General features: G+C 39.1%; 1 protein-coding gene and 1 pseudogene across 2 annotated transcripts in view; both read left to right on the forward strand.

Moving 5' to 3' along the window:
• LOC131304499 (receptor-like protein kinase FERONIA) overlaps nt 1-17,618 on the forward strand; it is a 64,083-nt gene that overhangs the window by 38,688 nt on the left and 7,777 nt on the right. The gene's annotated exons all lie outside the window — the stretch shown is intronic.
• LOC131304505 (receptor-like protein kinase FERONIA) lies at nt 11,204-13,006 on the forward strand (annotated as a pseudogene).

A 17,618-nucleotide genomic window follows, 5' to 3' on the forward strand; every position in this document is an offset into this window, starting at 1 on the left:
AGATGAAGAGGCGTGTGCCAGCCTTTGTCAAGCCTATTAATAGGCTTAGGGCTCGTTCCAGAACCGAAATAAGAACTTATTTTTTGTCTAATAAGAAGCCTTGTTCCGGAAAATAAGAAGGTTGGTACTTATTTTGGAAGAATTTATATAGGTACCGACCAGTCGGGGATGGAAATCGTACTGACGGCCGCTCCGGGCCGTCTCCGGCCACCGGAAGGCCGATCCGAGCCGTCCAAAAATTCAAAAAAAAAAACCGGGGGGCTAGCGCGGGAATTAACGGCATCTGAGGTGTGTAGGGTGCTTGATCCGAGTACCCATTTTTCGTGTGAAATCATATACACGAAAAAGGGGTGCTCGGATCAAGCACCCTACACACCTTAGATGCCGTTAATTCCCACGCATGCCCCTCGGGTTTTTTTTTTGAATTTTTGGACGGCTCGGATCGGCCGTCCGGTGACCGGAGACGGCCCGGCGCAGCCGTCGATACGATTTCCCTCCGCCGGAGCCCATTCTCATAACAACAGTCTTATTTTTTGTATAAGGCAACTTCAAGCTCAAAAATCATGTGTTTATGCAAATAATTTTCTTATCACTATGGATCTTGTTTGATAGATCTCATTGAGATCTTTAATACGGTACAAAAAATTTTGATTTTTTTTTTTCATTTACATTATTTTTGAGTTTGAAAATGTGAAAGGAACTTTTTATTTGGGTTTTGTGGAATGACCCTTCTTATTTTTGAATGAAAAGTTTCAAAATAAGTACGTACTTATTTTTTTAAGAAGGTTTTCGGAATGGAGCCTTACTGTGCCGTGTGTGACAAGTGAGTAAAAAAAGGCAGAGAACCAAGAGAAAAGTCAAGTGTGCTGTGTGAGTGAAAAGAAAAAAAGGCAGAGAGCAAAATTGTGTGAGAATATTGGTGAGTTTGTGGGAGGGATAAAAATACCGAGAGCTTGAGAGCTAGAGTAGGGTATTTTGTATCTCATTGTACTCATTCAATATTAATGGAAGTTGTTCTCTCTCCGTGAACGTACCCGAGTTTGGGGAACCACGTAATCTTGGGTCTCTTTTGTGTGTGATTGTTTTTTCGTTACGCTTCCGTTGTGCGGGTGATCGGGTTTTTTACCCAACACCACATGAGAAGCGGGACAAACACACAAACACACACAGAGTAACATGGGGTATGAGACTCACACACATACTTTTATAATGGAACCCACACGAAATGTGATCGGAAAAAAATTGTCAGTCTAGCGACGGTAATAGGGCGGGTCGGAGACTCGGAGTCATATTTACCGTCTCTCCTGTCCTCGTCCCATTCTTTATCGGGGCAGAGTCGGAGTAGGAAAAATCGGAAAGGTGCCGGAGTCAGAAAATAATTGGGTCCCCATTTACTGTTGTAAATTTTTACGAACTATGTTCTCTTTTTATGGTGTTTTGATTATGTTCTCTTTTTATGGTGTTTTGAAAAAAAAAAACAAGATATTATTGAGGGATGAGAGTTAAAACAAATAGAAAGGAAGAAGGGAAAAACAAAAACAAGATATTATTGAGGGAGGAGAGTTAAAACAAATAGAAAGGAAGAAAACGAAGACATAAAAATAAGTGATTTATTATTGGTATTTTGCTCTATTATATTAAAACAATGAAATCTACATAGACATATACATTCAAAACTATTAATAATTATAATCAGCCGCTTTCTTGTAAAATGTTATGGTCTCCGCGCTCTTACCAGGTTAAACGTCCAGTCTAAAAATTTTACTTCCCATTTTGTGATAATGCCAAAATTCCAGGACATTAAAATCTTGTACACTGCACAGGGTAAGAGCCTTTTATGCATTAGACTTTTGACATTATCATTTTCCGCTTGTGAAAACAGAACACAATTAGTTAGTGCGTCTTTCAACGTTCTACAAATATGATTTGTTAACATACTACATCTTAACAAAAACTATAACATGAACTGTTGGAATTATTGTCATCAATTATGTAAAGTGCAAAAAAAAAAGAGTTTTGAGAAGGGGAGCAGCTCCCATATTTTTCCTGGTATCACCCACCCCGCCATGGGGGGGAGAGAGAGAGAGGTGGGGGTTCCAGTGACGATCACATCAAAATTCGACTCCTCATCAAGGAGTAGCCATCCATCCATATCATCATGATTAAGAGAAAATCTTTTTTACGGAGGTGCTGTAAATAAGTATTTGCAGTACTCAGTCACGACTGTTCAAAAGTGTTTTGGATGGTCAAGATGTTAATAAAACTTTTCCGGAGAAGAGTTAATTGTGACCAGTCATAATTGAAAACGAATCTCAACCATTAATTACACAAATAGACGGTTGAGATTGATCAGTGCCTCCGTAAATAAGACAGTCTCCATGATTAAATAGCTACGCGCGTGAACATATATGGGTCAAGGGAATGGGCCATTGCCCTTAGCTATATTTCCACAGAGAGAAACGTGTAGCCGAAGAAGTTTCTCAGAGATTTCTCCTCGTCTGTTTTTTTGCAGAAGAAACAAACACCACTCTCTCTACACCGCCGTTGTTGACTCTAACCAAATTAAAAGTTTCACATTTTAGGTACTTCAGGAATGTACTTTATTAGGATCCATTTCAGCTAAGCTAAATGGACTACAGGCTAATAGCAATAGTTAAGTAGTTGTTGTTAAATAGTAGTATTTTTGTTTATGTATGTGAGAAGAATGACCTACTTCCGTAAAAACATGAAGTTTCTTTTTAGTTTAGCGGAAATGCACTGCATTTTCTTATGTTTCCAACTCTCAATTTGATCAGATCATTGATCCAGTCCTAGTTGATACAATAGCACCTGAATGTTTAAAGGAATATGTCAATATTGCAGAAAATTGCGTGCAAGGTGAGGGTATTGAACGTCCATAAATGGATGCTGTAGTAGGTAGCCTGTGGTGTGCACTGCAGCTGCAGGAGGCTTGGCTAAACAAGTCCCATGAGGCCATCCCTCGTTCTCAGAACCAGTTCTCTAATGATAGCGTAATTGTTGACATCCCTGGTAAAGGAGGTAGCAGTGGGATGACTTTTCTGAGTTTGGAAGATTCCGCGTATTTTTCAGGTAACCTAGCACGATAGCACAAGATTGAAATTAACATAAAAAATTTCTGTGATGGAGTCGCTTTAATCAGCAAGTTCTTATAGCACGGTTGGAAAATCCTCCAATAAATGCCCATTTATTTACGTAGACAATTGAACCATTCAAGCTTCAGTTCATGGTATCTATTGGTTTTTGTTTATGGGAAGTTCTTCTCTTGCTTCTATGGATTTACAAGGGTGTACTCTAGGTCCCCTCTTTTGGTTTGTTTTGGTTCTTACTGCATTAACTAACCCGGAAGAAGTTCTTGAGAAGACAACCTCAAGACTAAGAAGTACATTGAACCATAGAAACTAATTTGAAGTCGGATGCCGTCATCTCCGGATCGAGCCTCTTCTCGGTGCCTAGTTTTCTCTGTAGTAGCTGTTCAACCCCCCCCCCCCCCCCCCCCCCCCCCGAGGTGCTATGTAGCTGCAATTATTCAATGATGGTTCAACAACGGCTCTTTATTCGACAATGGCTATTTATCTTATTTCCTAGTCTGGCAGGATGCGCCAGGATATTGTTAGTTTTCTTGTCATTTTCCATTCGCTTCATTTACACACAATGCACATTGTTGCATACCTTACTCTTTCATACTCTCCATACGGGTTGTGCATGGTTATCGCACTTTTTCACTCTTCTTTTTTTTCTTTTTCTTTCCTCCTGGGTATGCCCTTTGTAGGTTGTACATTCAGTTAACCTTTTTAAATTTCAAGCTAATATAATTTACCAAAAAAAAAAGATTTCTTTTTTCTACGCTTCACATGATTGTAGAATAAAAGATTTTCGTCCATAGGTTCTTTACTTTAATGGCATTAAACTCTGTTCTTGTACTCCTTGCATCCCAAAATGGATTACCATTTTAGGGATTCTAAAAATTTTAGGAGACATCATTACATTTTTTAAGTTATACTCCTAACTTTAAGGAAATACCCCTGAATCATTACTCATTTTGTCCTTTTGATTAATAACTTAGTTAGTGAGCAAAGGTGGAAAACCAATGGTTTTGTGCCTTGTATTCTTCAAAATCGACAAAGAATTTGGGACGGCAAAAAGAGTCCAAATGGTCATCCATTTTGAGACAGGGATTATTTTAAGTTTGGTGTTAAATTGTTATTTGATGTTGAACTCTTAATCGTCCATGCGGACCACGCCTTTTAGCTATTTCCTTTGTTTGAAGTGTAATCATTACATGTATCCTTCAAACTATAAAGTTGGTTGAGAGTTTAGTTTAGTTTAGTTTTGGTAGTGGGTGGAGAGAGAAATAGAGTAATGATTGAAGATAGAGGTAATGATTGGAGAGAGATAGAGAGAGATGGGAAAGTAATAATTGAAAAAATAGGGTAATGATTGGAGAAAGAAATAGGGTAATGATTGAAAACAAAACTAAAACTAAAACTAAACCACGAACCGAACAAAGCCAATTGTTATAGTTCTACCCAACCTACCTGTACTAGGTTTTGCCGTAACTGAGTACAAGTTTTGCCGTACACGTGCTTCTCAGGTTGTGAGAGGTGACAATGAAGCACAAGCATCGAACCAATCTTATTCAGAGATCTGCTACAACACAACCCATGAACAAGAAGTGTCCTTTATTGCCTCTTTCATAGCCATACAATAAATCATAACGGTTGATTAAATCTCCTCTTTCTATTCATAGAAGAAACCCACTCAATATGCATTCAGATGTGCTAATTCCTATCTCCATTATTTCAATATTAAATTTCCAAGGTTGAACAAACACAAAGCATATTGTGCTCTCCTCCCCATGTGGGAGGCCAGGTTCGAGCCACGTCGTTGGAGTTTGGAATTCAAGGCTACAGATAGCCTCTGAAACCCCTTGTGAACTAACCTACTAACACCCCGCTAACCCCCGCTAATGTATATAATATTGGAAAAAACCAAAATGAAGAACAAACACAATGGATACCTTTAGGCCACTGTCAGAGCAGAACAAATGGAATGCCTCCACTATGTCGCGATGGATACCTTCAGACACTAATCCAATGGAAACAATTGCTCCCAAACACATCAACCAAATACTTGTTGAGGTGTGAAGCCAGTTTTGGGCACCTTGTCTGGACAGGGGTCACAACCGTCTAGATGCTTGGCTGCAGAAAGTTTGCAGTATTTTGCGTCCGCACGGCCAAGCACCCACACAGTAAACTCTATTATGCAAATGTTATTTTGTTTTCAGGGTTAAGAAGCCAAGACAGACTTTAGATGGAACGGCAGTTTTTGTTGTTGAGAGAGAAAGTTATTTGTACTCCATTGGGTACAATATGGTGAACTGGTGCGACTCCATGGAGCAAGCACATTGTCGAACCCCTTATATCTGTGTGTCCTATCTTTCTTCAATCGTTCTTCGTCCTTGTGTGGTTTTTGTGATTCCTAGTTTCCAAGATCCTTAGGGTTTGTTCATTGAACGCATTGTCGAAATCCAAACTATACTCTGTCGACACTTTTCTTTCCAATTTCGAAAACTGCCTAATTTATTGGGACTAAGTCGACACATTGGATGAACTAATCATAACAAAAATAAATGCATGAAAGTACCAAAAAAGATTAAAAACACCAACATTCACAGCATGGAACGGATCGGAAAAAGAAAATTACCAAAAATATCTTCTTCTCTTTAAGCTATTGAAACACCACATCTCATTGAAGCTTTTCGTCAACCAGGTTGTGAACAACTATGGAAAAGAACACCGTATAAACTGGAAGGTCTTTTATGTGAGCCGTTGCAAACATGGAAGCAATTTTCTCGTTATTCTCACAAGCATCGGGTCGATATGGTGGTCGCGAAGAAATCGGCCACAATAACTGGTGCAGTTGGAGGGAGAGAAGGCTTTCAAAGCGTCGGTTTTGGGTTTCAGTTATGTGTCGCTTAACGGCTTTTTAAGGCACACATAAATATGTTCTACACTTCTAATTGTGGCATAAGATCCACGTTTGATCTACATAGGACGTTGAGTAACCAAGCTAGGTAAAGTTGGTTGTCTCATGTCTTTCACTTCCGCCCAGCGGATGCTTGAGATCGAGCCCCTCGAGAGATGAGTTTGGAGTTCAGGTTTACGGATAGATAACACTTTATTTGACGAGAGTTCAAACCTCGATCCACGATAACTCATAACTTAATGAAAAAACATTCTAAATCAAACTCAAATTTTGAATCTCCATATCCCACAAATACTTATACACAACCACATGAGAAGCGGGACATACACACAAACACACACATAGTAACATGGGGTATGAGACTCTCACACATACTTTTATAATGGAACCCGCACCAAATGTGATTGGAAAAAAATTGTCAATCTAGTGATGGTAATAGGGCGGGTCGGAGACTCGGAGTCATATTTACCGTCTCCCCCGTCCTCGTCCCATTCTTTATCGGTGCAGAGTCGGAGTAGGAAAAATCGGAAAGGTGTCGGAGTCAGAAAACAATCAGGTCCCTATTTACCGTGTAAATTTTTACGAACTTTGTTATCTTTTTATGGTGTTTTGAAAACAAAAACAAGATATTATTGAGGGATGAGAGTTAAAACAAATAGAAAGGAAGAAGGGAAAAACAAAAACAAGATATTATTGAGGGAGGAGACAAATACTCCCTCCGTCCCCTTTTAAATGTCCTACTTCGTTATACCTTTCACATCATCATTATAAATTTCACATCAACTTTTTTCTCCACTTTCCCTTCTTACCCATCATCATTACACTTTTTACTCACTGACTTTTCAAAATGGAATCTACTTTTAGGGACAAAATCAACAATGTACCAACTTTTACCTACTAACTTTACCAAATGGACACTTATTAAGGGACAGCCAAAAATGGAATACTGGACTATAATAAGGGGACGGAGGGAGTATAAAGGATGAAAACGATGACATAAAAAACAGTGATTTATTTTTGGTATTTTGCTCTATTATATCAAAGAACCAGCCTACTAGCAAAGCAAATCTGTGCACAGATTGTGCACAGATTTCTATGTGGAGCCCATTACAGGTCCCACACAAGTAATCCGAGCCATTCATTATGTTTAAAAAAAAATTCAGGGGCCTCCGTGAAAAATTAGCTCAATCCGATACCTATAAGTGTTTGATTTAATCATCTAACTTTTCATTCAAGTTTTTAGAGAATGAAAAGTTAGACGATTAAATCAAGTACTTACAGGTATCGGATTGAGCCGACTTTTCGCGAGAGCCCTTGAAAAAATGTTTTAAACATAATGAACGGTTCGGATCACTTGTGTGGGACCCTTAGTGGGCCCCACATAGAAATATGTGCACAATCTGTGCACAGATTTGCTGTGCCAGTCTGTATATCAAAACAATGAAATCTACATAGATATATATACATTCAAAACTATTAATAATTATAATTGGCCGCTTTCTTGTAACATGCTATGGTCTCAGCGCTCTTACCAGGTTAAACGTCTAGTCTAAAAAAATTTACTTCCCATTTTGTGAAGGGTAATGATAATACCAAAACTGTTTTTGTTGGTGCCAAAACTCCGGGGCATTAAAATCTTGTACACTGCACATGGTAAGAGCCTTTTATGCATTAGAGTTTTTGCACAAACAAAAACAGTTTTGGCATTATCATTTCCCGTTTGTAAAAACAGAACACAATTAGTTAGTGTGTCTTTCAACGTTCTACAAATATGATTCGTTAACATACTAGTACTTCTTAACAAAAACTATAACATGAACTGTTGGGATTATTGTCATCAATTATGTAGAGTGCAAAAAAAAATCGAGTTTTGAGAAGGGGAGCAGCTCCCATATTTTTCCTGGTATCACCAACCCCGCCATGGGGTGAGAGAGAGAGAGAGAGAGAGAGAGGGGGGGGGGGGGGGGGGGGGGGGGGGGGGGTCGGGTGGGGTTCCAGTGACGATCACATCAAAATTCCACTCCTCATCAAGGAGTAGCCATCCATCCATATCATCATGATTAAGAGAAAATCTTCTTTACGGAGAATCGGAGATGCTGTAAACAAGTGTTTACAGCACTCAATTGCGACCGTCCAAAAGTGTTTTAGATGGTCAAGATGTTAATAAAACTTTTCCGGAAAAGAGTTAATTGTGACCGGTCGTAATTGAAAATGAATCTCAACCATAAATTACACGAATAGACGATTGAAATTGATTAGTGCTGTCAACAGACTGCTTACAGCGCCTCCGTAAATAAGACAATCCCCATGATTAAATAGCTACACGCGTGAACATCTATGGGTCAAGGGAATGGGCCATTGCCCTTAGCTAGATTTCCACAGAGAGAAACGTGTAGTCGAAGAAGTTTCTCAGCGATTTCTCCTTTTTTTTTTTGCAGAAGAAACAAACAACTCTAACCAAATTAAAAAAAAAGAAGAAGAAGAAGAAGAAGCTTCTCAGAGATTTCTCCTTTTTTTTTTTTTTCCAGAAGAAACAAACACCACTTTCTCTGCACCGCCGTTGTTGACTCTAACCAAATTAAAAGCTTCACATTTTAGGTACTTTAGGAATAAGACTTTATTAGGATGCATTTCCGCTAAGCTAAATGTACTACAGGCTAATAACAATAGTTAAGTAGTTGTTGTTAAATAGTAGTATTTTAGTTTATGTATGTGAAAAGAATGACCTGCTTCCGTGGAAACATGGAGTTTCTTTTTAGTTTAGCGGAAATGCACCGCATTTTCTTATGTTTCCAACTCTCAATTTTAGTTACTTCCATTTTTCTTCCATTTTTTTTTTTTTAGGTTAACCGAGAAAGTTCTGGTGAGATGGAAATGTTAATCCAAGGTATTTCAGGTAAACTTAATCATCAGAGATTTAGTCATTTATTGTTGTTTCTAATTTCTCGAAGTGATACTCAATATCATGTTGAAAAGTTTATGTAGGTTCAAATACATTCCCTCCCCAACCTCCCCTTATCAACCGGCAGTGGCTTCACCGACGGCCGGGCGGGGCCCACGACGGATTCCGCACGAAAAATTCGAGCCATTCAATAATTTTAAAAAAAAATCAACTGAACTTGTGAAAAATCAGCTCAATCCAATATGTGTAGATGTTCGATTCAATCTTTCCATTTTTCATTCAAATTCCATGGATTTGTAATCATTCCAAAATCACAAATCCCACATTCACCATGGGTCCCGCAAAAACTACGCACTCCCAGTGTGTGTGGAACCCATGGTAAATATGAGAGAGTACGTTTGTATATATGTTTGTGTAAAGTGTTTGTGGTGCTAACATTTTTCCAAATGAGAAACTTCTTCACAGCCGTTCGGTGAAGAAGATGTTTATAGCACCCAAAAAACGGCGCCGTTTTGGGCATGAAAAATTTGAAAATAGGTGACATGTTCCCCAAGCCACAGCCACTTAAATATTAAAAAATTAAATGTTTTAATTTTTAATCCGTTTTAAACCAGTGTGAAGATCTTATTTTTCTGATCATTTTATTCTAAAGGGTCATGATTAATTTTTGGCTCTAGGACTTTCGTAATTAAGTATTTGTTTTTCATTTGGTTCTACGCCTATCTTAAGGCTTTCATATGAGAGTCTTAGAGCCAAAATCTAATAATGACCCTTTAGGATAAAATGATCAGAAAAATGAGATCTTCGCACCAATTCAAACGGATTGAAAAATAGAGCATTTAATTTTTTTATTGCTTAGTAAAAAATATGGTTAAAAAATTAAGTGGCCCGATTTTCAATTTGTTTGAATCGGTGCGAAGATATTATTTTTCTGATTATTTTATCCTAAAGGGTCACGATTAGATTTTGGCTCTAACTCTCATATGAGAGCCCTAAGATAATTGTAAAACCAAATGAAAAACAAATACTTAATTATAAATGCTCTAGAGCCAAAAATTAATCATGACCTTTTAGAAAAAAATGATTAGAAAATAAGATTTTCGCACTAGTTCAAACGGATTTAAAATTGAAGCACTTAATTTTTTAATTATACTCCATCCGTCCGGATTTAATTGTCCCTAGTTTTATTCTAACCGGCTAAAAAATGGGTTATATCTTTGAATCCGTAATGAATTTTATATCGAATATGGATCTTGTTTAATAGATCTCGATTAGTTCTATAATATAATATTTTCAAAATCACATAAAACATTATAAATTGAAAGATATAATCGATTGAAAAATGACACGAACTCCAAAAAAGACTATTCAATCCGGATGGAGGGAATGTTTTTTAATATTTAAGCGGCTGTGTCTTGGGGAACGGGTAATCTGTTTTCCAATTTTTCCTACCCAAAACGGCGCCGCTTTTTGGGCGCTGTAAACATTTCTTCTTCACGGAACGGCCGAAGTTTATCTCTTTCCAAATTGCTTTCATGTTAAGATTAAAATACGTACCTTGAAGGATTCATAGTTTAAAATCCATAAACAACTTTGCTAGTACCACACCTAAATACACGCTCACACTCACATGTGATTGAGTGTGTATTTACATGTCGTACTAGAATTATGGATCCGACAAAACCAATTTTCCAAAGGTCAACTTCAACCATCAATCCGGATAAGCCCTTGTCGTGTGGTTCTGGTCGGGGAATATCACAAGTGCCTGGCAATGGCATAGTCAAATTTTTAGTACAATTTTCCACTTATGACAAAACACCCGTGGAAATAAATTTCTACTATTTCAATTATCAGCCCACAGCCATCGACCAGAGTAGAAAGCCAACTGCAGTCCATTTCTTATGTTCCCCCGGTCTCTCTCAAGCACAACCAAATATAAATTTCTTCTTGTTATAAATTGAGACAAATGTAAAAGAAACTTGCAAAACAAATATTCAACACAACATGAATATAAAATAGTTCTTCAAGAACTATTGAATCTGTTCCGAATTTCTTTATTCATATACAATATTTTCATTTATTTATATACGAGATAGGTCCCGAGAATGTTGTAATGAATATTCTAATTTACTTGACCTGACTTATGGAGTAGCTTTTTTGTTCGTATTTAAAGCGGATTCAAAATTCTCTTTCATTCCAAAGACATAACCTGCACCCAGGTGCTTCATATTTGCTCAGAGATTATCTGTCTCTTATTCTCATTCCGTTTCTGTAATTCTGTCTGTTTCTTTTCTTTCTTTCAAATTCGCGTCTATACAAACTACGCCTAAATCCCTTATATAGGCAAAGCGAGAAACATCAAACCCTACACATTGAATGATGTTTCCCAACCTCTTTACTATTACTACAATAAGCATTAATGTGGTTAGCCAATATTGACTTCATAACACTAGTTCAATTATCATCTCCCCTTTTCGTGTTCATCTTCACTTTCCATCTTCCTTCATCGTCTTTTCCCAACTGCAATTCACTGCAGTCTTTCCTGTAACTCAACCGCATCATTCTCCTCATAGGGTCCCAAGACTCATAAACATGTCAACTGGCGACGGAGGCAATCAATCCTGCAGGGAATTCTGTCGTCGCTATTCACTTGCTGAGATACAATGGGCGACCCACAACTTCGATGATGCTTTGCTCATTGGGAAAGGCGGATTTGGTAAGGTGTATAAAGGGTTCATGAACTATGGGTCCTTGCCATCAAGCGGCTGAATACAGAGTCCAAGCAAGGGGCGCAAGAGTTTTGGTCAGAGATCAAGACTCTTTCCATGCTCCGGCACCCTCATCTTGTCACTCTGATTGGCTACTCCGATGACTGGGAGGAGATGATACTTGTTTACGAATACATGGCCAATGGGACGCTCGCGGATCATCTCTACAAAATCCGTGGAAAAGGTAACTCTAATACTCATCATCTCACTTGGAAGGAAAGGCTTCAAATTTGCATCAATGCTGCTCGTGGACTGGACTACCTTCATAACACTGAGCAGGGTGTCATACAGAGGGACGTCAAGACTACAAACATTCTCTTAGACGAAAACTGGGTCGCTAAGATTGCAGATTTTGGGTTGTCCAAAATGGGCACCACGCAAACCCACGTTAGCACGGATGTTAAAGGCACGTTCGGTTATTTGGATCCAGAGTACTACTTGACTCGTAGACTAACCAAGAAGTCGGATGTGTATGCCTTTGGTGTGGTGTTATTTGAAGTGTTATGTGCAAGGCCGCCAGTGGATATGAGAGATGACAACAATGAGGAGGAACGTAGTTTACCCTTATGGGCTCAACAGTGCATCAAGAAGGGAATGCTTGATCAGATCATCGATCCCTACTTAAGGGGGCAAATACCACCAAAGTGTCTGAAGCTATTTGTGAAAGTTGCTAACAAATGTTTGCACAAACATCCACAAGGAAGGCCTACGATGGCTGAAGTGGAAGGCAGGCTCAAGCACATATTGGTATCATATGCCAACATACCGAAGTGTACGAAAAGTGTCTGCAAGGTAATTATGGGTTGTGCATGCGTACCAGCTCACGGTATAGTTTTGGCGATGATGTCAAAGAAGCATAACATCTCAAGGTATGGTTCTGAGAATGAATTTCACAGGCAGTTGCGGAGGGACCCGTTTAAGGTCCCTGCTGCTCGGCTATACCGACGTTTCAAGCTGGCATAAATTCAAGCCGCAACAAACAATTTCCATGAGAATCTGGTGATTGGAGATGTTGGTTATACCAGAGTCTTTAGAGGCCTTATTGACAGGGGAAATACTGAGGTGGCGATTAGACGGTGGAAAGAAGGGAAATCAAGAGAAAGGAACCTGGACCAGTTTACAGCTGAGATCCACGTGCAATCCCAGCTCCGTCACCATCACATCATCCCTTTAGCTGGATATTGCAATGACAAAAACGAATTGATACTTGTGTATGAGTACATGGTCAACAAATCTCTCCACCATCATTTGTATGGACTCAATCATGGTTCTCTTCCATGGGAAAAGCGTCTTGAGATCTGCATAGGTGCGGCACGAGGACTGCAATACCTACACACGGGTACCAAACAGACAATCATTCACCACAACCTAAAGCCAACCAGTATTCTGTTGGACGAGAACTGGGCTGCCAAACTTTCAAGTTTAGAGTTTTCCATTGTGCTACGTACCAACGGATCAACCGCTACCTGTAGTACTTTTGTTGCTGGCAATGTGGGATACATGGATCCAGAGTTCCTTGCAAGTTCAAAATTAACTATAAAAACCGATGTGTACTCATTCGGGGTCATCTTACTGAAAGTCCTCTGTGGTAGGAAGACAATGGTTATCACAAGGGATGAGGACCATGAGGCCGAGGTAAATTTAGTCCATTGGTTCAAAACTAATGTTCAAATGGGTACCATTGATAGGATCATTGATCCGGTCCTAGTTGATACAATAGCACCTGAATGTTTGAAGGAATATGTCATGATTTCAGAAACTTACTTGCTTGGAGAGGGGATTGAACGTCCATCGATGGATGCTGTGGTAGGTAGCCTGTGGTGTGCACTGCAGCTGCAGGAGGCTTGGCTAAACAAGCCCCATGAGGCCATCCCTCGTTCTCACAACCAGGTCTCTGATGGTAGTGTAATAGTTGACATCCCTAGTAAAGGAGGTAGCAGTGGGATGATTTTCACGAGTTTGGAAGATTCCACGTATCTTTCAGGTAATCTAGCACGGTAGCACAAGATTGATGTTAGCATAAAAATTTGCTGTAATCGAGTGGCTTTAATCAGCATGTCCTTATAGCACGGTTGCAATATCCTCCAATAAATGCCCATTTATTTACATAGACAATTGAACCATTCAAGCTTCAGTTCATGGTATGTATTGGTTTTTGTTTATGAAAGTTCTTCTCTTGCTTCTATAGATTTACAAGGGTGTACTCTAGGTCCCCTCTTTTGGTTTGCTTTGGTTCTTACTGCATTAACTAACCTGAAAGAAGTTCTTGAGAAGACAACCTCAAGACTAAGAAGTAGATTGAACCATGGAAACTAATTTGAAGCTAAGTTGATAAGATTTCTTTTTTCTATGCTTCGCATGATTGTAGAATAAAAGATTTTTGTCCATAGCTTCTAAACTAATTACCATTTTAGGGATTCTAAAAATTTTAGGAGACATAAATATCATTACATTTTTTAAGTTATAACTTTAAGAAAATACCCCTAAATCATTACTCATTTTGTCCTTTTGATTTAATAATTTGCGTGAGACAACAGCAAAGGTGGAGAACCAATGGTTTTGTGCCTTGTACTTTTCAAAATGGACAAAGAATTTGGGACAGCAAAAAGAGTCCAAATGCTCATCCATTTTGGGACAGAGGGAGCATTTTAAGTTTGGTATTAAATTGTTATTTGATGTTGAACACTTAATTGTCCACGCTGACCACGCCTTTTAGCTATTTCCTTTATTTGAAGTGTATCATTAAGTGTACCCTTCAAATTATAAAGATATAAATGGTTAGGGCTTTTTACCTCCAGGTCCAGAAAAATAGAAAGTAATTCCCATCAGGTCTCCTCTAATTGTTATTGTTGTAAAAATCTAGAGGTAAAAAATTCTAATTGTTATTGTTGTACCCAACCTACCTGTACTAGGTTTTGCCATATCGATATACCCATACACGTGCTTCTTAGGTTGTGAGAGGCGACCAAGCATTAAACCAATGTTATTCAGAGATCTGCCACAACACAACCCATGAACAAGAAGTGCCCTCTATTGCCTCTTTCATTGCCATATATTAAATAAACGTTGATTAAATCTCCTCTTTCAATTCATAGAAGAAACCCAACCAATATGCATTCAGATGTGCTAATTCCTATCTCCATTATTTCAATGTTAAATTCCCAAGTTTGAACAAACACAATGCATGCATATTGCCATATTGGACTCTAGACCAATTGGCATCTCCTGGTCCTCCCCGTGTGGGAGGCCAGGGTTCGAGCCCCGTCGTGGGTGTTTGGGATTTAGGGCCATGGATAGCCTTTGAAATCCCTTGTGAACTAACCTACTAACACCATGCTAACCCCCGCTGATTTATACAATATTGGTACAAAAAAAATGAAGAACAAACACAATGCATTACATTCAGGCCACTGAGGCATCAGAGCAGAAAAAATAGAATGCCTCCATTATGTCACGATGAATTGCTGACACTAATCCAACGGAAACAATTGCTCCCAAAGACATCCACCTAATACTTGTTAAGGTGTGAAGCCAGTTTTGGGCAACCTTGTCCGGACAGGGGTCACAACTGTCTAGATGCTTGGCTGCAGAAAGTTTGCAGTATTTTGCATCCGCACGGTCAGGCACCCGTACAGTAAACTCTATTATGCAAATGTTATTAGTCAAGACAGACTTTAGGCGGAACGGATGTAGTTGTTGAGAGAGAAAGTCATTTCTACTCCATTGGTTCAATATAGAGAACTGGTTTGACTCCCTGGAGCAGACACACTTTTCGAACCTCGTATATCTGTGAGTCCTATCTTTCTTCAATCGTTCTTCGTACTTGTGTGGTTTTTGTGATTCCTAGTTTCCAAGATCCGTAGGGTTTGTTGATTGAACGCGTTGTCTAAATCCAAACTATACTCTCTCTGACACTTTTCTTTCCAATTTCGAAAACTGCCTAATTTAGTGGGACTAATTCGACACATTGGATGAAGTAATCAAAACAAAAATAAATGCATGAAAGTACCAAAACAGATTTAAAAACACCAACATTCACATCACGGATCGGATTGGAAAAAGAAAATTACCAAATATCTTCTTCTCTTTAAGCTATTGAAACACCATATCTCATTGAAGCTTTTCATCGAGCAGATTGTGAACAACAATGGAGAGCACCGTATAAACTGGGGGGTCTTTATGCGAGCTGTTGCAAACATGGAAACTATTTTCTCTTCTTTTTTTTTAGCACAAGCGTCGGTTCGTTGTGGTGATCGGAAGAAATCGGCGACCATAACTAGATTCGGTTGAAGGAAAAAGGAAAAAAGAAAACATGGATGCTGTGGAGTTGTAGGGAGGGAAGGCTTGAGTTCAAAGTGTCGGTTTTGGGTTTTCAGTTATGTGTAGCTCAACGGGTTTTTTCAAGGGACCACATAAATATGTTCTGATTGTGGGACAAGATGCATGGTGATCTTATATAAGACGGTTTCCGATACATTTGTGTTCCGCGAACTTGCCAGCCCTTCATTGGGCGAGGGTTTAAATCTCATTCCCACTAAGTTTTTCTTTCCACAATATAGTTAAATAAATTCTAAATTACCCGATTTAAACACACAAATGCTTGCACACAACCACATGAGAGGCAATACCTACACACGAACATGAAACACCCACAAATAGTATTGTGCCCATTTGATGTCCGGGAAAAAAAATTATTAGTGGGGCACTCTCTCTAAGCCCAGCTCGGCCTGCCCGCACTTAAGAAGATTGGCTGCAATATGAGCGGTACCAACCACCCTACCCTACCCCTTATGAGTGATCGTTCGTTCTACAGCCGCGTGAAAAGAAACTGCAGTGATCTTGAATAGGGATCCTACACTGATAGAATACCCATAAAAATACCACTAGGTGCTCGTGTTATTTTGTATTCGGTAAAAATCTTGGCTAATAGACCCATATATCATGGAACAAATAGGATGGGTAGGCCCAACCATGCGCCACAACACTACACACGTTGTTAGGATCGAAGCACGCACACACGATTTACGAGTATAAAACACTAAAGTAATCGACACAGCAATATACGTATTATGGCTTGAATACTCATAATACCCTTATAATACCGTACCATACCGCGGGGGTGGTGTGGGGTAGATCTCCACACCCCCCCTAAATTACGGAACGCCTAGGCCTTCGGCCCAGTCTAGTTTTGATCCATGATGGGCCAATTGCTTTGCTCCGTTCCGCTTTGTTGCGCTTCGCTTCGCTTCACTCCACTACGCTCGCAACTGACTTTTATTGTAGAACTTTTCGGTATCTCTCATAATATGAGCCACAAGCTCTAACACACGTGTAGACGTGAACCCTTGATTAATTATTTCGGTACATTAATTCAGAGATTCATGTTGGAAATAATAACAAATCAACATTGCTTTCTCGATCTCTTTATTATATGAGGTTTCTCCGCTTTTGGCCCAGACCCCATCTGCTTATTGGATCAAGGTGGAGAGGTTAGAACTAGAGTTCAGGATACACGCGAGGCGTGTGTGATTTTAAGTAAATTGGATGACATATATCATGTTTCCCTTGTTTGCCATAATTCCTCGCATCCATCTCTCCGGGAAAAAAATATGGGGTGCAAGTTCAATAGAATTTGGCAACCGAAGCTATTGGGTTTGCCTGGTTTTGATTGAAATAGTAATCATAATAACCCATTTCCATTACCGGATGCTAGAAGTAATACGTAGTACCAATAATTCCGAAAATAAAAAACGTAAGGCAACTCCGTAACAATAACAATACCAACGACAATAACAATAATGCTAGAGACAGAATACTCCACCATAACACTAACCACATCCGCTTACGTGGCACTACATGATCGGAAATGAGAGAACAACTACTTTGCAACCACCATAAATGCAGCAGTTTCACAAGGACGGGTGTAATTGGTGTTGTAGTAG

The sequence above is a fragment of the Rhododendron vialii genome, chromosome 10a, assembly GCF_030253575.1.
Source record: "Rhododendron vialii isolate Sample 1 chromosome 10a, ASM3025357v1".
NCBI lineage: Eukaryota > Viridiplantae > Streptophyta > Magnoliopsida > Ericales > Ericaceae > Rhododendron > Rhododendron vialii.